This window comes from Ixodes scapularis, unplaced genomic scaffold, assembly GCF_016920785.2.
Source record: "Ixodes scapularis isolate PalLabHiFi unplaced genomic scaffold, ASM1692078v2 PGA_scaffold0__279_contigs__length_252992795, whole genome shotgun sequence".
In the NCBI taxonomy this organism is placed as follows: Eukaryota; Metazoa; Arthropoda; class Arachnida; order Ixodida; family Ixodidae; genus Ixodes; species Ixodes scapularis.
In genome coordinates, this window is record NW_024609835.1 from 227,940,726 (window position 1) to 227,964,183 (window position 23,458).

Genomic DNA, 23,458 nt, shown 5'->3' on the forward strand with positions numbered 1-23,458 from the left:
ATTCGCGAATAATCGTAATTGTAATCTAATACTTTTTTGGCAACGTGTGCAAGACTGAGCGCATCACGGTTCGCTAGAAAAGCACGCACCAGCCTCGGCTAAAAGTGCAGACGATAAAAAAGAGACGGGTAGAAGAGAAAGTTTAAGCGCGTAGTGACATCATTTTTTTCGATGTGCTCTCTCGGCTGATTGACTGAAATTGACTACAGCTTCCACTGTGCTGTGCGAAACTCCTCAGATGGAGGGGAGGTCCGAACAGATTGGACACTATAATCCGTGTAACTCCCCCACCGCCTTGTTCGTAGATGGCGCTCTTCTATGAAGTTCGTCCATGTTGATCGTTCGTTATGCTTGTGCACGACAGTTCTTGGCGACGATTTTCCTTATAGAAAACGGCTCATACCCCATGGAGTCGATCAAGCAGGACCAAGGTGCTTCCTCAGGGTACTCGTCGCCCTTCTGCGTCTGTTATCGTTTGCTAGATCAACATGCACGGAGAATGTGCTGCGGGGCTTTTGCTTTTTCTTGTGACTGATCGGGTAAGCCTGTTACACAAAACAAGAAATTGACGAACGCCACGACGATACACTTTAGGCGAAGATCAATTGGTTTTAGTGGATTGTAACGTCTGCTCTGGTCGGGACTTTGAGTGAAACGTGGGATACAGGTTAGCAACTTATAATCATGGACGAGACGTCAAAAGTGTGAACAAAAAGACAGGGTCACCGAAATTTCTCGTCGCCGATTAGAGCTTTGAAAACCGACCGCGGCCCGTTCGTACTTTGGCATTGGCCCATTTCACAGCTACTAAAGTTACTACGGTCTGATTCGCACGGGTATCTTTTTCTAGTCCTTCTATCAGCAAACTTTTGTGTGAGTGTCCTATTGGCACGGGAGCGAAGGGTAAACCAGCAGCGCCGATACGAACGAGAGCAGCGGAGGTGGTGCATTTAGATGCATCGTTATATATATATAAAAAAAGTGCTGAGTTAGATTGCGCAGAATCATTTGGCGACTGGTGATGCCTTGCTCGATAATTGGGCAGCTCCCGGTAGGAATGCGCCGACACGTCGAAAAACAGTATCAATTTAGGTGCCTTGCCGGCGAACACGACGCAACCAGGCGACCAAGCACGGGAAGGCGGAAATCTGCGGAAACACGCTGGCGTGGAAACGAACTAAACTGACTTCGGCAAATCTAATAATGTGATCAATGAGCGAGCTTGGAGCGTTTTCGCTCAGAACTTTCGTGGGAGGAAGCTGGAAAAGAGAAAGAGAATGCACATCCAAGCTGAATCCGAAGTTTTTTTTTTGTTTTTCTTTTTTTGCTTTTTTGTTGTCGGCGGGCGTTGCGCTCCTTGTACCCGTGCGTGTTCCTGTCGATTGGCGAGTCACGCCGCGCCATCTAGCGTGACCTCTATTAATGTTTATCGTCGGGGGCCTGAAGTTTGGTAGTTCGCGAAAGTTTTTATGAAACTAAACGACGCTAATCGCCAGTCTCAATTTAGGTGCCGCGTACAGAAGTGCGAGTACGCCCCACTGCGGGGTACTGCGGGGTAGCCGATCACGTCTACCACCGTTGCTCGTCACTGGCAGCTGGGGCAACGTGGATCCCACCCCGACGACGCGCTCCCACGCTACGGTGAGCGACCTCGGGAGATCGACGACTACCTACCGCATTCGCCCTCTCCAATGCTTGCGCCTCGACGTGGGTTCCAGTCGTCCTCGCCACGACATCCAGCTTCGACGATGCATAAGTCCCGCGATAAAAGCCTGTCGCCTTTGGCCCCTCGTCAGGGAAACTAAGCGCAGCAACGACTGGAGTTGTAGTTCCAAAGACAATTGTCGGAAACATCCTCTAAGAACGTAGAAGGGCACCCACCCTAGCGACGACATGCAACGGAACAACGAGTGTGCTACGGTACCCAACAACTTTAACGTTGTCATCGGCGGCCACAACGTATTGGCCTTCGTTGACACCACAGCAAATTACTGTTTTGACTGCGAGGCTGTCTCGCTGCCTTGTGAATGAAGGTCAAGGTGTTATAGGGTCGACAGTAAGTGATCATCTCCCTATTTTATGTTTATAACTCTAGATAATATCGAACACAAGAAACTATGTGTGCTTAACATTTACTACCGTGATATTAGTACATAAAAGGTTTGAATCTTTTCAAGAACAAATTAACACAACAGACAGGAGTGCGGTATTCTTTAAGGTGTCGGCAGACAAGGCGTACGAGAGTTTTCTTTAAACGTTTTACGATATATATAATAGTGAATTTAAGTACAAAACGCATATACTTTATAAAACAATTTAGAAAAACATGGTTCACGGCAGAAGTTTTAAAATGCTGAAGAAAATTATGCACTTTATAGAAAATTAATGCGCACACTGGAACCAGTTGTATTGTCAAGTTTTAAGAGGCAAAGAAATAAGAAAAGTGAGCTACGGCGAGCCAAGCAGTCATACTACTTTTTGCTCTTTCGGGATGAAAAGAGAACTTTTTCTTTTTTTTTTGGAAAGAAGTTAAATTTGATATTACATGAAGGACGTGAGTTTGGAGAAACACCCGTCTTAAAAGGTCAAGTTCTTGTTTGCGCGTATGATGATTTTTTTTGGTCGACTCAGTTAATAGCGTTCTATCTGTTGAAGCTTCAAATTACGTAAAACATAATCTTGACAGCATTCATTTATTTACACTTAAAGGTCCTCTTTCGGGGACATTACATAAAAAGGGGGGGGGGGGGGGGGTCAATCACGTATCAGTCACCGAAAGAGACAATGAAACATCAACAAACACTGAAACAACAACGATTTCACCAACAAACACGCACTCAACAATAACCCAACGGGGAACCGAAAATGGAGACCAAACAGGCAGTTATTATTCCCCTTGAAAATTCAAAACCAAGAAGGAACGGAAAGCGTCCGGGCATATTATTAAGATAATACATTCCATTCTGAAATCGCTAGGGGAAAGAATGAGTTATTAAATAAGTTAGTGGATCCAGAGATGCGCTGCACACGTTTAGAGTTCGGTAATCTACGAGAGGATCGGGGAGGAGGTTGTAAAAGCATCGATCAAAGGTCCGGATGATGGTATAAGTATTTTGTGAAATAGGCAGAAACGCGAGCATTTACGGAGGGTATCCAATGACGTTAGGTTTGACTGAAACTTTACAGCCGTAACGCTAGCAGTATGATGGCATACAGAGAGTATGTAGTAAGCGGCACCATTTTGGATGGCTTCAAGTTGGGTGGTAACGTAGATTTATTGAGGTCTCCAGATAGCGGTGGCGTACTCAAGTTTTGGTCAGACGAATATCTGGCAGGCTAAAATATGAAGATTCGAAGGAGCAGCGTGTAGGCAGCGTCGGATGAATGCCAAAGTTTTGATGCGGCGAGTAAAATGGATTCGATGTGAGCGGCCGCCCAGGTTAAATAGGAGGTGATGGGACGTCGTCAATGGGTTGGGTGCGAAGAGAATATATGCACGATGAAACAGAGCGCTTGCGAGTGAAACGTACGAGTTTGCACTTTGAATAATTCAGGCTCATCTGCCAGTCGGAACACCAATTCAATATGGTAGACAAGTCATTCTGAAGGGGCACATGGTCGTCCGGAGAAGCAATTGGTCGGTACAATACACAATTGTCTGCGAAAAGACGCACTTTGGAGGAAGGGGAATGAGGGAGATCATTAATAAATATTAGAAAAAAGCGAAAGCCGTTTACAACTCCCTCTAACGCCGAATTAGAGCGCAGCTCCTCAGGAGGAGGAGGGAAGGGTACTGGGGGGGTCAACTGACTGGGGGGGGGGGGTCACGTGACGATGACAATGCCGATGATGTCATCAGTGATGTCACTGATGACGTCATCAGCGACGATGACGATGCTGATACCGATGACGTCGCTAGTGACGTCACTGATGACGTCATCAGTGATGATGACGATGACGATGCGGCCGTCGGTGACGTCATGAGTGACGTCACTGATGACGTCATCAATGATGATGACGATGACGATGCGGATTTCAGTGACGACATCAGTGATGATGATGAAGGTGATGACGATGCCGATGCGGATTCCGGTGCCGTCATCAGTGACGTCACTGATGACGTCATCAGTGATGATGATAATGACGATGCGAATGCCGGTGACGTCATTACTGACGTCACTGATGACGTCATCAGTGATTATGACGAGGCGGATGCTGGTAACGTCATCAGTGACAATGACGTCATCGGGGGTCACGTGACATCGGCGGGGGGTCACGTGACCTCGGGGAGGGGGGTCACGTGCCCCCCCCCCGGAGGTCACGTGACCCCGGGGGGGCTCGCGCGGTGCATTATGGGACATTTCCCGTAATGCACCGCGCGGTTACGCCGACGCCGCTCAAGCCGGAAACGGGCGCCTAAGAGCTGCACTTTAAGAGGAGAGGACCGAGGATTGACCCCTGGGGTACTTCCGACTTAATGTTCCATAAACCGGATTCGTGACTGTTCATAAACTGTACTCGTGAAGAAAGAAAATTCTGTAATCATGAAATGACGCTAATGTTTGAGAGCAGAGAGCTTTGTTAGTAAGCGAAGATGCGGAAGACGATCAAATGCTTTCGAAAAGTCTAGAAAAATTGCGTCGGTCTGATTTTGAGATTCGAAGTTGGCATGAATTTCATGTAAAACTTACAATTGGGTCTCGCAAGAAAAACCTCTACGAAAACCATGTTGGTCGTCGAAAAAGAAGTGGTTTTGATCAAGATGAGACACCGCATGAGAAAAAATTATATGCTCTAGAAGTTTGGATGCGATACAAGTTAACGACATAGGTCTGTAGTTAGAGGGTAATAATCGATCACCGTCCTTGAAAACCGGTATGACTTTTCCTAACATCCAGTCCGGAGGAAGACGTCCATCTGCCAATGACTGGGTATATAAGAGCGTGAGGTACTCGCTTGATATGTCTTTTGTTTTTATGAGGATTTTTGACGAAAGGTTGTTAGGTCCGGGGGATGATGAATTTTTTGAGGCGATCTATAAGTCCGGCTACGCCGTCAGGGGAGACGATAATAGGTGCCATGGTATTATAAGGATGTGGTGGGACAGTAGGGATCATCGAAGGGTTATCGCAAGTAAAAACAGAAGCAAAGTATTCGTTTATTAATAAAAGGCAGGAAGCTTCAGGGACAGGACCGCCGTTGGCATTAATCACACAAATAGACCAGGAGTGGTGACTTGGAGAAATAAGGGTCCATAATTTTTTGGGACTGGTTTGCATGAGGGTGGGTAGGTCTCTATTGAAATCGTTGTTTTTTTCCGCTTTAATCTGGCGGGTATACTCTCTAAGGCAATCATAGTAGAAATCCCATGCTAGTGGAGACGGGTTCTGTATAGCTTTTCTGAAAAGACGCTTTTTCTTGTTCCCCAAAGACCTAATAACATTGTTGAACCAAGGATTACAGACGACATTGTGAATGCGAATCAATGGCACAAAACGCTCAATAAGGTCATGCAATTTGTTCCTAAACAACAACCAGTTGTATTCGACCGTTCTTGTGGAGTGTTCGGCAAGACATTGTACGTAATATGCAATTAGTTCTCGATTTATTTCCGCGGAGTCAGGCCTATTGATATCATAAACCATCATTGAGTCTTGGGTTTTCACAGTTTTGGGCTGTGATAGGGTGACTTGTAAGAACTTATGGTCGCTGAAACCATTGCTATAGTCAATGGAGCAAATGAGATCGGGTGACGATGACAAAATAAAATAACAGGATATTGTTTAGCCGAGTCGGGGAATCGACCATTTGTGTTAGGTTGAAAGTTAAACATAACTCGAGCAATTTCCGCGATTCACTAGGGCTCTTAGACGAGAGGCTTGACCAGCATATATCCGGAAAATTGAAATCACCAGACATTAAAAAGTTGGCATGAGGAAAGCGGTTTATTATCTCTTACTAGGAAATGTGCAGTTTAGTAGGGAAATTACCGTCACTGCTGGGTGGTCTGTAACTTGCTATAAATACAAGTTTGCTCTACGCTGAGCAAATACAAACACAGACGAGTTCAAGGTCATAAAACGCATGTACAACAAAAGATGAAATGTGCTTCTTAATTGCGTCGAGGACGCCACCACCGCGTTGTTGCGTTCTGTCGCATCTAAAGAGCGAAAAATCCAAGTGAGGGAGGAACAACTCGTCAAGCCGAACATCAGGCGACAGTCAAGTTTCACTAACAACGACTATATCCGAGTCACTATCTTCGCATTAAGTGCTTAATGCGTCCCACTTTATGTACGAGGCTGCGCATGTTCGTAAATACAACCGAGTAACCAGAAATGTTTTTTTTTTTTGTTGTTTAACTTTAAAGATGTTGCCAAACTGCGGTGACTTGATTTCGGAGGGAGTCAGGCGCGAGCCTCCATAACTGAACCACTCACGGCATCGTAAATGAAACACTTACCGGCCATATAAAATTTATTAAAACGGATTTAAAGATACATTTTGGGGCTGGGCGTACAGAAATAGCTTAGAGCGAGCCAAACAAACGGCTTCGGACAGGTCGCGCCGGACAAGCTTAGAACCACGGCCCAGTATGTTCTCTCTTTATCCTTGAAATGTAAGAATTTCACAATGATTGGTCGATTCTTGTTTTGGGAAAAGTGCCTCAACCTATGGGACCGCTCAATAGTCGAAGGATTGAGTTCAATTTCAAGATACTGTAAGCAGAAGTCAACCACTTTTTTTTTTCTGATTGGGACCAATTTTCAGATAGCGAGTCAGGATACCGAAAAACAGGAGATTAGAACGTCGAAGCATGTTTTCTGCGTCGTCAAATCTGGCCCTGATGCAGTCTTGTACACGTTACTAAAAAAAAGTAATCGATTACAATTACTATTACTCTTGGCTAAAAAGTATTCGATTAGATTACTTGATTACTCGACGGCAAAAGTAATTGGACATTACTTAAAGAAGTAATCGTTACTTTTCCGATTACTTTATTGTGTGAAGACACATCTTTAGCGCTCATAACAATGAACTACTTCCAACCTATATTTCACATTTGCACAAGTATTGAAGAACAAAAACTGGCTCTCTCTTCGTGGTCGTTTTACCTTCATAATGCGGACACAAGTATAGAATTCGTTTGAAGACGTTTAATGATTTGGGCGCTCGCCAGTGTGTGTGTGTGGGGGGAGGGAAGGGGGGGGGGGGGGGGGCGGGGGAGCGGGGGGGCTCTAGATCTTGTTAAGCTTGAGCAAGGGTTGTCGCTCAAAGTTTGCGTCGCTCATTTTATTATTCACATGTGGATGATGTCGCATGTTATACAAAAGAGCAGCAGCTCCAGGATTTGAAACGAATCATGTGTAGTATCCATTAGCGGAAGAGATCGCCCGGACCACTTCTCAACTCGAAACATTACTTGTCACAAAGATTACGTAGGGGGAATGGAGAAATATTTCAACTGCCTTTGTTATATTTTGCATCCGCTTTAGGCATCTTCGGTTCGGGTTCTCCTACGGGTTGCGAGTAGGTATCCCAAGCAGGATTTTTTATTTTTTTTTATTTCTGTGTTTCTGTGCGTGAGGGCGCTATTTTGAACGAAGGATTCACAAAGCTACATTCTGCTCCCTCAAACTTCGCCTTGAATGTGCTTTGTCACACACTGGGGTTCCCTGGGGCTTCCCACTCCCAGTCCCAGCTCGAAACAAAAAAAAAAAAACAAAAAAAAACGGACATTTCACAGAAACTGTACACAGAAAGAGATTGACGTCCTTTCCTACAGCTCCGCAAAAATCTTTATTTTTTCCGTTCAAAAACAAAAAAAAAAATGTAAAAAAATTATTTTCGTGTTTTTATAAAAAAAAGGCGTGTGTGTGTGTGGGCCCGGGGGGGGGAGGGGTCCCGTGGACAAATTTTAACGGTTACAAGTAGTTTTATTACTTCAAAAAGTAATCGGATTACTCTTGTGATTACTGCCTAATAAAAGTAATCAACTGATTACAAAATTACTTCATAAAGTAGTCGATTACAAGTAATTTGATTACTTGTAATGCGTACGGTACAAGTCTGCCCTGATGTCACTGAGCTCTGCTGGGATTGTGCTATGGCCATTGACGAGAGTATACTGGGCGGGAGGAAGATTGGCCGAGGCAAGATTTTGTTCGAGAGCGGTAACTCTCTCCATCAGCGCTTTGACGCGTGAGTCAGTAGTGTTCTGCTCGATCCGAAGGGTTGAGATAGCGGTAGGCATACTTGCCTGGCCAACTTCGATTCTGGTAATCGCTTCTAGAGTAAAATCTAATTGAGAGACATCGAAAGGGCCTGGGTTTGTCTCGACGTCTCCAGACAAAATGAGAAGCATGTGCAATAAAACGACGTAGTTCAAAGGAAAAATGTGGATGACAGTACGAAATCTCTTGTAAAACACATCAAAGCGGTCGGGGCACGTCATGACTAAAAGGCAAATATTGTCGCTACGACAACAGGTAGGATCAAGGTAGTAGCTAACCTGGATGAAGAGACGGGTTTGCATCGAAGTTTCTCTGACGATGTCGTGCCCCGACTGGCCTTCAGAAGGGGCGTGCTTTTGTAGATGTAGATTCGGGGGAGGTGTGTCATTTGCTGTTCCGTGTTGCCAGACGATGGCGGTTCCTCGTTCTCGTTCCACTTGTGGCGGGAAGATCAGTACCGTTCTGTGCATGGGTAAGGGAGCCGGCTTGATTTGAATCTGCTGGGTGTCATCCGTGAAGTGGCGCTCCGGTAGCCATCGGGTGCGGGCTGCTGACAGAGAAGCAGCCAGGAAAACCTGGATGAAGAGACGGGTTTGCATCAAAGTTTCTTGACGATGGCGTGCATATATTTCTCTCCAACTAGCAAGGAAGAATTTATTTAAATTTTTATGAGTCTAAAAAGCAGCGCAAGGTATTATTCTCAGGACATTCAAATAAAGCCCATTAAATATGTTATAGAGTCTATTGGTTTTTTTTTAACTCATATATTTAATGTATTTTTTAAATCTGGTGTTTTTTCCGCGTAAAATGCAGATAAAAAAAGGTATCTGTTATATATAAAGCAGCGGATAGGAATGACCTAAGTAATTGCAGGCCAGTCTCCAATTTACCAATATATAAAAAAATAGAAAAAATGATACATAAAAGACTTTACACCTTTTTTTAGAAACACTCAATTCTTAGTCCCCGGCAGTACGGGTTTCGGAAAGGGTACTCGACAGAGCTAGCGTTACTTAGCCAAAAAGAGATAACTTTAAACTCTATTGAAAATAACCGTCTTACATTTTGAATCTATCGATTTCTCAAAACCATTCGATCGTATTAGTTATAAAACTCTCCTTCAAAAACTGTAGCTTTCTGGTATTCGGGAAATAGCCCTGAAAATTTTCGAGAGTTTGTTACAGTTTCGCTTTCAAAGTGTTGTTATAAATTGCCAACGCTCCGAGTCTAGAAAACTTAACGCTGGTGTTCCACAAGGCAGTATTTCAGGCATCTTCTGTTTAACCTGTATATTAAGGACATAGCTAACATTGACGATGAAGAAAACAATAATCTATGCAGATGATGCTAGTATTTTTTTGCAGGGTCTGATATTTCTAAATCAACTTCTATTCTTAGACTCACATGGCATAGAAATTCTGTAGAAGGTCAAAGTTCTCGGTGTTATGTTTAATGAATACATGCGATGGGATGAAACAGTTCAGATGATAACGAAAGAACTATCGAAGGTGGTAGGTATGATTTGTGTGATGTTATAGGTTCAGGTCAAACCGCCGAAGGAGGAATTCAGTCACACCGTGAGGTTTGATCAAGATATATATATATATATATATATATATATATTTAAAAAAAAGATCATCAAAAATAATAAACGTTCTAGTTATACACAAATACACAAGTCAGAAATTGTCTCACTTTCAGTCCGTCTTTTCGTGGCTGAAGATCTTGGTGCTGTGTGGTTTTCAGCAACGCTTGGTTGTTGATGAGCGATGTTCCTTGCTGATGGTCTGGGATGTTCTGTTCCGGGACACCGCCGAAGTCGTTAATCTTTCCCACCAGCAGCTACTTCGAATCGCTGCCGAATGCCTCCTTCATGCCAGATGTTGACGCTTTGGTTGCACATCGCCAAGCTGATGTTTCACCCGACAGTAGCACCCTCGGGACGTTGCCGGGTGTGCTTCCAGCTGGTCGGATTACCGCCGAACAAGAACACTTCTTCTTCCTCCCTTTTCACCCCCTTTTCCTCCGGCCTGCTTCCTCGACGTTTTCCTCTTTTGCTCCATTTGTTCTGTTGTAGCGCAACATTTACCCCCTCCTCCAGAATTTAGTCGTACTAAATTTCTACACCACGTTAATGCATCATCCCTTCTTTTTTTTTTGTTTTGTTTACATCCTTGTGTTGGTTCACCAGTTTGCGCATCACTTTCACGCCCTGAACGATTTATATCTGGCCCGCACCTAGTTCGCAATTTCAGGTACACCAGCATATCAGCTGCATTTCAGTGCCCCAACTAAAGCACATCTATCCGTTACTGTATCAGAGTATACTTCTATCATGCGTATAAATATTATCATATATAAAAAAATTTCCACGGTACCCCTATGTGTCGATCAAACTCTGCTCAAGTAGTCCGCCCCGATATTGTCTTTGCTTTTATATACTTTATTCTAAATGTAAACTCATGCAGAGATAAATTCCACCTCATTACCCTCGCGTTGTTGAGTTTCGTCTTATTCGAATATTCTGGCGGTCGATGGTCCGTCTCAACTACGAATTCCTTTCCGTACAGGTAAATAGCATATTTACCAATTGTCCACACGAGTGCGAGGCATTCACGTTCTATAGCCGCGAAGTTCTTTTCACTCGCGCTAAGTTTTCTACTGCCATATAACGCTGGGTGCAGCATGCCCTCGTGCTCTTGCAACAGCAGTGCTTCCAAAGCTTCGTCTGATGCATCCGTACGCAGGGCAAATTGCTTAGACAGATCGGGCGCTAACAAAATGGGTGGTTCTGCCAGTCTTCTTTTAAGGTGTTTGAAGCTTGTGTCATGTTCAGGGCACCATTCTACTGTGTTACTTTGTCCCTTCCTTGTGAGGTTAGTAAGTGGGGCTGCTATCTTTGCCCATAACGGGGTATAAACTCTCTTACTCCCTGTAAGACCTAGAAAGGCTCGCACCTGTTTTTTGTCGTTGGCGCCGACGTTTGTTGAATCTTTTCTATTATTTCCCTCTTCGGTGCGATTTGGCCCATACCAAGCTTGTGACCTAAAAATATTATCACGTCAAACCCAACCTCACATTTGTTTGGCTTAACCGTTTAACTGTGAGATGATTCCTCTTGAGACATTAAAAAATTTTCCGTAATGTTTGGCAGTGGTCTTCCCACGAGTCAGTGGCCACCAAAATGTCGTCAATGTAGTGGTACACATTGGGCACCCCCTCCAGGACGGACCTCATCAACTTGGTAAACACTGCCAGCAGCCGTCTTCAGTCCGAAAGGCATAAACCGGAATTGGTAAAGGCCCTTTCTTGTAGATAAGGCAGTTTTTTCTTTGGCTGATTTTTTCCATCGGTATCTGCCAATACCCCTTCGCTGGATCCAATTTAGAAAAATCTATTTTTTGTCCGACTCTTGCAAACACTACGTCCGACCTTGGTATAGGTTCAGCGTCAGCCACTAAGACTGCGTTTAATCGCCGAAAGTAAAAAAAAAGTCTATTAGAGCCATCAGACTTTTTTTACCATTATTATGGGTGCGTTGTAGGCGGACGTGGATCGTTCGATGATGCCTAATCTTAGCATCTCTTCCACTTCTTCTTCCACCTCATCCTGGATGGCAAAAGTCAACGGATACTGCCTTACAAACACCGGCTCTTCTGTCATCAATAGAAGTTTGCATTGCAATGCAATCTTCGATTGATGACCGGTACGTCAGAGAATATATCTTCAAACTCTCCGATCGCGTCAGCAAGATCTTTCTTTTGCTTTTGACTTAATTTAGGATTGATGACCACATCCTACGCGCCCTGTTGCCTTTTTAGACTGGGTGTCGTGATCTCCCCTGAGTCTTCAACCTAATCCTGGGCCGCGATCACCCCACAACTTTCATTCTTAGTTTCGCGACCTACGTATTTTTGTAACATGTTTATGTGAAACGTTTTTCTTTTGTCGCCAACCAGCAGCTCGTAGTTTAAATCGCCTTTTCGCCTCGCAACTTCGTACGGTCCCTTCCACTGCATGGTTTGTTTGTTGTGGTCATTGGGTAGCCGTATGAGCACTCTGTCGCCTGGCTCGAACCTTCGAGCCTGGCTCTTCTGGTCGTAGAACCTTTTCTGTTTTGTTTGCGCCTCTGCCATGATCTCATGCGCCACTTCACATGTTTTCTGCAGTTTCTGCTTGAGTTCGATCACGTATCCGTATGATGTTTTTAACTCCTGGTTTAAGCTTTCATTGGACCACAGCTCCTTAAGGATGGTCAAAGGACCTCTCACATTTCGCCCGTACAACATCTCAAATGGTGCGAATCCTAGCGACGCTTGTGGTAGGCCTCTATAGGCAAAGAGGAATGCTGGGATATACCTATCCCAGTCCGTGGGTCGTTCTTGGCTCATTCTCTTCATCATTTGCTTGATGTACCGTTAAATCTCTCTGCGAGCCCATTACACATTGGGTAATATGGCGTAGTTAACAGCTGCCGAAAGAATAATAGCCGCCCTACCTCTTTCATAAGATTGGAAGTGAACTTCGTACCTGGATCACTCAGAATCTTCTAAGGTACTCCGTACCGGGAGAACATCTCGACAGGGGCGTCTGCCACCTGGGGGGTATCAATGGTTTTCAATGCCACAGAGTCCGGGTACCTCGTGGCTACATCAACCATTGTCAAGATATATCGGTTTCCTTTGCTGGACTTCGGGGTTATTGGTCCAATGATATCCATCGCTACCCGGTGGAAGGGTTCTTCAATTATGGGCATGCTCATCATTGGAACCTTTTCAAGGGTGCCATTTGGTATAGTGCGTTGGCACACATCACAAGACCGTATGTCGCGTTTCACGTCCCTGTTGAAAATTATTTTGTTACCGGAATGTCATTTCCAGTAAAAGTCGATTTTACTGGATTATGGGACTGTTTTCACTTCCAGTAAAGCCGTAGATTACCGGAATGTCGCCGGATTCGTTACTGGATTGTCACCGGTTGTTTTACAGGAATGTTACCGGATTCTTACCGGAATGTCGCCAGATAATTTACCAGAATGTCACCGGATTTTTACCGGGAGTCTATTTTAAGTAAACGTCCATTTTACTGGATTATGGAACTCTTTTCACTTCCATTAAAGCCAGAATTAACCAGAACATCACCAGATTGGCCGGAATTTATCGTGTTTTTTCTTTCTGTTTTCGGACGTCAACCGAAGGCACTTAGGAGGAAGCCTGTGAACCGTGGTTGGTTATGTTTACCAGATGCTGGACGATTCGGTAACAATTAAAGTGGTTAGTTCATATAGACTTGAAGGTTCTATGTATTTATTGTATTTAACAGGGTCCATACCAGTAAAACAATTTGCACAGCTGTAGACAAAAGCAATCAGACCAAATAGGAACAACCATGCAAGTTCTTTGCCGCAAAAGATATCTTTCAAGGTACTCACAATAGCGCTGAGTAAAGTCGTAGGCGCACGGTAGTTCAACTTATAAAACCGCGCAGGTGCACCACACGGACACACACAGGTATACTGTCAGCAGCACGTTTAGCGAAAACCAAGAACGCGCGGAGCGAACATCAGTCGCCATTGAGAAATCCCGGGCACACTCACGATGTCGTCCCTGATGCCGTCGCCGCGGGTGCACCAGGCGTCAGTAGCACGCTTAGCGAAAACCACGAACGCGCGAAACGAACATCCGCCGACGTTGAGAAGTCTTGGGCACAGTCTTTTTCGCTCGCTGGATGATTCTGAAGACGGACGGACAAAGAGGCGTAAGAAACAGATCACAAGACATGGAATGCGAAGCCGAGACTGAGCGTTCGTTTCTGACCGGCCGTTGCTCGTTGACGGACAAAGAAACCGGTTGTCTTCAAAGAAAAAATAAAAATAAAATAAGTCAGCAGAACGACCTTCTTGCATTTTCCCCACGAACCCAATGCGAGGGAGAGAGGGTGCGTGGGGACTCGTCCTTGGTGCGAGGCACCATAAGTACACACCCAGTCGCCGGCTCGTCGCGGCTTCTTCGTCCCCTCGCGTCGGCTTCGAGTGAAGGTCGGTAAACAGGGAAGCGAGTCACCCGTTTCGGGTAAGATTTCTAGGAAAACCGGGTCGTCTGCATGGCATACGAAAGGGGCTGCCGGTGGCATTCCAGTGAAATCTGTTTGCCGGCCAATAATCTACCAAAGACTAGTAAACTGGTTCCGAATGAAAAGGGGTGCCCTCCTTTTTGGATCGTCAAAACAGTTCACTGCACGCACTTCTTGCAGAATTGCAACGTCGTTTCGAGCTAAAACACGCACTCACGAGAATGCCGCTGCATTGGAGGCCGCCCTTACAAACACAGTCCCCCTGCTCTTCTTGGCTTCCTTGACTTTAGCCGTTACCCTTGCGTCGGCTTCCAGTGATGTTCGGTGTCCGGCAAACGAGAGTGGCTTCCGGTTGGATTCCAGCGGCGGGTGATCGAAAGTGGTTCTGGTATAACTTCCAGCGAAGGTGGCTACCCTGGTTTCTGGTGAAAATAATAATAATAATAATAATAATAATAATAATAATGATAATAATAATAACTTTTTATTTCACGCATTTCATAACAACATAGAGGAATGCGGGTCCGTCGAAAGCCAAAAGAGGCTTGTAGGACTGGACCCAGCAGCGGCGTGAAGAAAATCAAATTCTGACGCTGAGAAAAACAAACAAAACACAAAAAAAAACAATTCCAAGAACTATGCATAATAACTCTTAAAAAAATTACTGACATGTAATCATACACCACAATAAATACACTAAAGGGGATTAAGAACGGATGGCCACGGAATACACTCTTTGACCACCAAAAATCTTCTATTCAAGAACTGGGAAATGTGAAAGCAAAAAAAAAAAAAAAAAACAGGAGATGCACAAAAAGGACATGTTCAGAAGCAGGATATTTAGCAAATTGTTTTTAGTTGTTTTTTCAACTGACGCTTTGACCTGAGTTCCAAGGATGACTCTGACAATGTATTGAAAAGTTCAGGGGCATAGAAAGAGCGCGTACGTTTTCCATATTTTGTGTATACACGAGGAATGAAAACTCGTTGCGCTGCAGGACACGGAGCGTTTTGAAAGGGCTGTGCCAATAGTGTTTGTCAATTACACATCTTTTATAAAGTGCTGAAAAACGCGGGAGACAAAACGAAGAAAACAACTCTTCACTTGGCAGATCAAAAGAGGTGTACGCTACGCTTTTTAAAATACTTTTTAACATGCTATCTATTTTGTGATACCAGAGCATGGAACAATTCGCATATATAGTAATTCCGTAACGTAACAGGCCGTAGGCTAAGGCATTGACTATCATTTTTCGGACAGACATCGGTAAAAACGTTTTTGTAGTATATAACATACAAGATACACTCCTTAACTTTTTGGCTATGTAGCTGAGGTGTGAATTCCACGATAAATCGCTATCAAAGAAAATACCTAAGTACTTTGTTGTGTTTACATATTCAAGGGGCATACAGGAGTAGTGAGTGCATTTCGACGAGTGCAATATAAAAGGAATATCAAGGGAAATGAGTGGAAATTAACCCGTTTTCGCCGAATGTCACGGGCAGTTTTTGCCGGATTTCAACCGTAAGTGGCTCCGATAAAAGGTCCAGCGAAATCTGGTTACTGTAAGTGGCAGCCGGCAAGATTTCCACCAAAAAAACTGGTAAACTACACTGGTTTCTGGTGAAAATGAGTGGAAATTATCCCGTTTCCACCGTTTGTCACTGGAAGTTTTTGCCGGATTTTTAAATAGGGGTCACCTTGCATACCAGGCCAAAAGACTTCTTCCGCTACCCTAGCGACCGTGCTGTTTACCCCCTGATGGCCCGACATTATTCCATCGTGAGCCAATTCCATTACAGCCTTTCTAAATACCGTTGGTACAATGAGTTGGTGTCTCACGTCCCCGTCGCTGAATTCGACTCGACGGAACAACAAATCATCCTTCACGACGTATTCGGTTACGTCAGATCTCCATTTCCGCACTCGCTTATTCAGACTTCTAAAACACCTCTGCAGACTCTCATCCGACTTTTGCTGCCCCGTAAATTGAAGAGCAGTGACTCCTAGCAGCTCTATAATTGGCGCCTTGAGCTGGGGCAATTGTTTCTCTTCACTTTTGCCCGTTTTTTTTTTTTGCTCCTGCTGTAAATGACACCTCGTTATGAATCTGCTCTACGTTCAACGCCTCTCTTTCCCCGATTTCTCGCAGTAGTCGGTCGTTCTCAGCATGTGATGTAACGCTGTTCAATGAATTAGACGACATTTCGCCAAACAATGCATCTCCCTGGTGACGTATTTTCTTCGTAGTTGAGCCCCACCCTGGATCCGGGCAGTCCATTTTTCTAGCCCCTGGGCCGGTTTGCTCATCTTGCGGCTGCGGACGCGGCCGCGGCCAGGAGGGATTTTTACGTCACGTGACCAGCTCCATGGGGATAAGGAAGTACCTAGCGTCCCTGCCTAATGGCGGAGAGATCCGCATCGCTTCAAGCACAAAAGGCTAATTTCGCTCGCAGAAACTAATTGGAGGGACTTTCAACTGAATTCTAATTGACCGCCCCTTTATACTGTAGGAGCGGCAGGTAAAGTTACGGCCAGGGAGGGCAAATAGGAGCCAAAATAAAGAAAAAACCACACGAGATAAAAACGGTAGCGGTATTTTCATATACCTCCGCCGGCGCCGCGCCTCGCGCCTTCTGTTGTGCTCGAGAGGTTAAAGCGCCGGTACTTGTCGTCGCGGCGTGAAAGTTCCGGGTTCAAATCGCACTTGGGACTTTTTTTTTTTTTTTGTATTTTGCGCGTGTCTTACTTTTGAACTGTGATCCTTTTTTGGAAATCGTCCACTTGCACTACTGCGCCTTACACGCTTTTACTGTTAGTCCCACCTGTTCAATCGAAACACCGGGAAGAAGAAAAAAAAGATCAACGCAAGTTAACGCGTTAATGCAATAATTTCGTAATGTTCATTAAAAGGAAACCAAGCTAACAGCATCAGTATGGCTTTCACACAAGCGGAGCCGAAACAAGCATCCTCTCCCCAGCGTTTACAATTTTATCTGTTTTCAAATAACGCTCTTGCTGCGATTCCTTTCAATAACAAGAGACGCCTATTTAAGACTAACAAAAACTGCAGTTGTAGCAATTAAAAAAAAAACAAGCAAAAAAAAAATAAAGACTAGCAGCTGTGGATACATTGATTGAGCGAAATCCTACAGGCAAGGCAGCAGGTCAAACGTCTGAGAAAGTAGTAAAACTGAACTAAAAGAGATCATACTTTTACTTGCATGGAATGAGATAAAAAGTATATTTATACTCTTTACATTTTGTTGTGGCAATCGTTTTGTAATATTAACACATTACTTGTTGAATTATAATTAATTTCATTTCTTGATCCAAAGTCATTTTAGGTGTTTGCATTAGAGAGAGGGTTTGCGATGGTCGATTTCTGATTCATTTTTGCATTTGGTCGTGATCGTCTGCTAGTCTAACTAAAATTCAACAAGTAATGTGTTAATATTACAAAACGACTGCCACAACAAAATGTAAAGAGTATAAATATACTTTTTATCTCATTCCATGCAAGGAAAAGTATGGTCTCTTTTAGTTCAGTTTTACTACTTTCTCAGACGTTTGACCTGCTGCCTTGCCTGTAGGATTTCGCTCAATCAATGTATCCACAACTGCTAGTCTTTTTTTTTTTTTTTTTTTTTGCTTGTTTTTTTTTTTTAATGGCTACAACTGCAGTTTTTATTAGTCCTAAATAGGCGTCTCTTGTTATTGAAAGGAATCGTAGCAAGAGCGTTATTTGAAAACAGTAAAATTGTAAACGCTGGGGAAAGGATGCTTGTTTCGGCTCCGCTTGTGTGAAAGCCATACTGATGCTGTTAGCTTGGTTTCCTTTTAATGAACATTACGAAATGATTGCATTAGCGCGTTAACTTGCGTTGATCTTTTTTTTCTTCTTCCCGGTGTTTCAATTGAACAGGTGGGACTAACAGCAAAAGCGTGTAAGGCGCAGTAGTGCAAGTATATGATTTCCAAAAAAGGATCACAGTTCAAAAATAAGACACGCGCAAAATACAAAAAAAAAAGAAGAAAAAAGTTCCTAGTGCGATTTGAACCCGGAACTTTCACGCCGCGACGACAAGTACTGGCGCTTTAACCTCTAGACCACAACAGAAGGCGCGAGGCGCGGCGCCGGCGGAGGTATATGAAAATACCGCTACCGTTTTTATCTCGTGTGGTTCTTTCTTTATTTTGGCTCCTATTTGCCCTCCCTGGCCGTAACTTTACCTGCCGCTCCTACAGTATAAAGGGGCGGTCAATTAGAATTCAGTTGAAAGTCCCTCCAATTAGTTTCTGCGAGCGAAATTAGCCTTTTGTGCTTGAAGCGATGCGGATCTCTCCGCCATTAGGCAGGGACGCTAGGTACTTCCTTGTCGCCATGGAGCTGGTCACGTGACGTAAAAATCCCTCCTGGCCGCGGCCGCGTCCGCAGCCGCAAGATGAGCAAACCGGCCCTGGGATGTTACCCAGTTTGAGGTCATATAGCGGTTCTTCTACGCATTCGGCACGTACTTCTCCCGTGTAATAAGGTGTATTTATGTTGATTATCGCTTCAGGCATAACCCTCATGGTGCCGTCAACCAACCCCAGTGGACGTCCCTGTGAACTTCTCACTATGTACCAGTCTCTTTCTTACTAGTACAGTGTTGGTTTTACTATCCCGAAGCACTGATATCTTAATATCATGTAACCGCCCTTCGACCACCGGCATCATTATGTCGATATTGTGTACTAAGTCAGCGTCAGTAACATGCTCAAATATTTTATCTGTTATCGCTCTCTGCTGTTCTTTGTTGTCCCTTTTTAATGCCTTCTGTCTTTTATCCAGGACACACGCTGCTTTGTTATGTGAGTGATTGGTGGGGGGAGTGGTGGCCGAGTGGTCTAGCGCACACCAGCTCGGAGCACGTGGAGCGAAAGCTCGCGCTGCAGAACCCAGGGGTCCTGGGTTCCAGCCCCACCCCTGCCCGTTTCGATCTGGATGAGCATCGTACCTGCGTGCGGTCGTGTACCACTACTGCGTGGTGCACGTTAAAGACCCCAGGCTAGCGGTTGTACTGCACTGGCAAAATTGCTCATCTACAGCTGGGAGACTCGTCGCCCCTGTGAGGCAGACCAAGTTCTAGGCTGTATAAACGTACACACAACCCAATTTTTTGAGTGATTGGCGCACTGCCCAGCTTTGTGTCCCATCTTGCCGCACTCCCAGCATTATACTCCTGCCTGATTTTGCTTATATCCGCTTCTGCAGTCACTTGCCCTTATGCCCAACCTTACTGCACAGAAAGCATCTAGACGATGGTCTTCGGGCTCCTCCGGTTTGTCCGGTACCCCTACTGTTCTCGCCGTCTGGTCTCACTGTTGTACAACCCCCATCTTTCATAGCACCCAAATTGCATTTTCCCTGGGCTTCCAGGTACTGGTCAGCTAGCTCTGCCATTTCTTGCGCTGCGTTCACGTTACGTTATTTTGGAAAAATGGCCAGCTTAGGGTGACAGCAACTAAGGAACTGTTCGGCAATCACCCTATTTCTCACTGCCTCGAACGTCTTCTCTGTCTGCGCCACTTCGAGCCACCTGTCAAAATATTTACTCAATCTGGTACAGAATTGTCGTCCAGTTTCTGCCTCCTCCGGCTTGCTTCGTCTGAACTTTTCTCTAAAACCGTCTGCGGTTAGTCTGAATCGTTGGAGCAAGGTGATCTTAACATTCTCATAGTCTAGGAAGTCAGCTGCTGTCATCCTCCCGAATGTAGTTAAAGCTTCACCTACGAGACAAAGACTAAGGGACGTCGCCCATTCCTCCTTCGCCCATCCTTGTCCTACCGCAATCCTCTCAAATCTATGCAAGTAGGCATCTAAGTCATCGCGTTTCTCGTCAAAGGGCGGCATCAATTTCTTCAAGCACGCTCGTCCTCTTAACTGACCTTCGCTCCCTCCGTCTGTGTCGCTCCACTGACGCGTTCTGTTTCCGCGAGCTTGATCTTAAGCTCTATCATAGCGATCTCATGTGCCGCTTTCAGTCTGGCGTCCTCCCTCTCCCTCTCAGCCTTCTGCTGTTCCCTCCCATGTTCGAGTATGAAATCTTCTCTAGCGTGCACTCTCTCCTCTCTCTCACGCTTTCGTTCCTCCTTCAGAAGATGCAACGCTTCCTCTTTTGTTAGTCCGAGGGAGCTTTCTAAAGCCATTATCTTTTCAAAATCCATTTCACACTTGTTGGGGACTGTTCACCGTTACAACTGATTTTCCTCACTCTGCAGTTTGTATCGTGGCAGGCTCGCCAAATTGTGATGTTATAGGTTTCATTTCAAACCGCCAAAGGAGGAATTCAGTCACACCGTGAGGTTTGATCAATATATATATATATATATATATATATATGTATATATATATATATATATATATATATAGATATAGATATATACATATATATAGATATATTAAAAAAATTAACAAAAATAGAAGCGTTCTAGCTATACACAAATATACAAGTCAGAAATTCTCTCAATTTCAGTTCGTCCTTGTGTGGCTGAAGGTCTTGGTGCTGTTTGGTTTTCAGCAGCGCTTGGTTGTTGATGAGTGATGTTCCTTGCTGATGGTCTGGGATGCTCTGCTCAGGGACACCGCCGAAGTCGTTCCCATTGATGTTCCTTGGGTGTTCCTTGAGGCTGGTCTGGGATGTTCTGCTCCGGGACACCGCAAAAGTCGGTAATCTTTCCCACCAGCGGCTACTTCGGATCGCTGCCGAATACCTCGTTCATGCCAGATGTTGACGCTTTGGTTGCACACCGCCAAGCTGATGTTTCACCTGACAGTAGCACCCTCGGGACGTTGCCGGGTGTGCTTCCACCTGGTCGGGTTACCGCCGAACAAGAACCCTTCTTCTTCATCCCTTTTCGCAACCTTTTCCTCCAGCCTGCTTCCCCGACGTTTTCCTCTTCTGTTCCATTTTTTTCTGTTGGAGCACGACAATTTGTAAGCATAGGTAATCCTTACCCCAGTCTATAATACGACTTCTTAATAACTCTTTATTGTACTCTTGTTTTAACCTCTGCAGATATTTATCGTATCATATACTTCAAAAAAGAAAAAAAGTAATTTATATTTTGGCAATGGAGCACATGACATCAACACGGCACCTGTATTCAATAATTTAGGAATCGTTCCAATCCAGAATTATTATGAGTATAAACTTGCCCCTAGCACATAAAGCAGCGATAAGGCACCCGGGAAGTAGTCCTCTTTATATTTCTTCTTTTAACTCACAAAACGCCTCGTATGCCACCTGCCATTCCGCCGCCTGGACGCTCCCGCGCTGGAGAACAAACTACGGAAATCAGATGGGTAGATACCAGCTACCCCAAAATGTTAAACTATTTTTTATCGCGAAATATTACAATTGAGAACTGTTCCAAGAAACGCATGGAATCTTTACAATTTTTTTTTGAGAAATCTGATTGCGTACTCTTCTTGAGTGCGGTTTTGTTTTGAGTGCCTCTTCTCTTGTTGCTGTTGGGGGAGGAGAGGGCACTGTCAAGCAGTGTTGTACTGCTTTTATCCCTCCTCCCTCTGTTCATGTATGAAGAGGAATAAAGAAACTTCAAACTTGAAAGGAGCTCTGCGACGCCCCGCAAACACGCACCGCCGGAGTGTACTTTATCACGCTGGTCCGGAGCTGCACTGCTCGCGTCGAAATTCACGCGGAGACCTGTCCAGTGAAGTTCGCCCTCGTTGAGGATTGTGCGAAATACGTCATCCTTCGCATGTAGTTCCTGCGTGAATACGGTGCCGAGATTGACCTGGGAGCAACCAGGTAGAGGCTGTAGAATTCGGCCCTACCTCCGGAGGAATCCAAAATTGCACCAGGCGCCGTCCGAGACATTGCGTGCCAGGTAAAGCAGCCGCGGCGGTCGAGTGTCCTTGTATCCATCGTAGCCGACGCAGTCGCTTGCGGGAAGTTTTTCTGGAAGGCAACGTCCAACTGCTTCTTGAACGAGGAAAAGGTGTCTCAAGGAGCGTAACAAAGCTGCAGGATGGACGCGCTGTGATCCTCGTGACTAATTTCTGAAAGGATGCGGAGCACTTGACGAAAGGGGCCGCTGTAGGCCACGTTGAGGAACTCCGGAACACCACCGAAGTCGTCGTGATCTCCGATCAAACCTTGCCATCTCAGCTGTACAGTGCACCGACGCCGCAGCTTGACGTTAACCCCCAGCTCAGTGTGCTCGAAACGACGACAGCCCAGAGACGTACTAACCGAATTGAACGACTGTCTTGCGACGACGCCTAAAGTGCGCCAAACAGTTGCGACACATCGAAACATTACCAACGACGATGAGCTCCCTGTGAACCGCCCACCATACCGGGTCTCTTCAAAAGAAAAAGAGGCTATTCATGAGCAAGTACAAGAGACGCTCAACGACGACATGATTCAGCCTTCAAGTAGCCCAAGGGCCACTACAGTCATACTGGACAAAAATAAGAACGGAAGGCTTCTACTCTGCGTGGACCACGGGTTGCTAACGCGGTGACGAAGACAGACGTGTACCCGCTCCCGCCCACCTATGACACACTGGACCGGCTGCTCCACTCCCGATACTTCTCGTCGATGGACGTTAAGAGGGGCTACTGGCAGATTGAAGTCGACGAACAGGACCGAGAGAAGTCTGCCTTTGTCATACCCGATGGACCTTACGAGTTCAAGGTGATGCCCTTCGGACTGTGCACGACGCCAGCAAGTTTCCTGCGTGTCATGGACACCGCACTTGTAGGCCCAAAATGGCAGAGCTCCCTCGTTTACCTTAACGACGCCGCGGTATTCTCGGCCAACCTCCACGAGCACTTGCCACGCCTTCGGGCCGTTATTTATGCAATCAGAAACGCCAGACTTACCGTCGAGCCGTCACAGTCGGGGGAGCGATCACAACGTAGCCTAGAAACATTAGTTCGCCTATGGCGAACTAACGTTTCTAGGTCATGTTGTAAGCAACGAAGATGTTAATCCTGACTTTGAGAAGACTCGCGCCGTAGTGGCATTTTCAGCACCTATCGAGAAGAAGGCCGTCCGAAGATTCCTTTTACTTTAGGCGAACTAGAAGCAGTTTGTTCGAGATTTCGCCAATATTTCTGCGCCACTGACGCAGGTCA

The 23,458-nt window shown here is 45.2% G+C and overlaps 1 pseudogene; it reads right to left on the reverse strand.

The window, feature by feature from the left end:
• Nucleotides 1-12,523, reverse strand: part of LOC115325757 — a 31,402-nt pseudogene extending 18,879 nt beyond the window's left edge.
• Nucleotides 12,524-23,458: the final 10,935 nt, after the last annotated feature.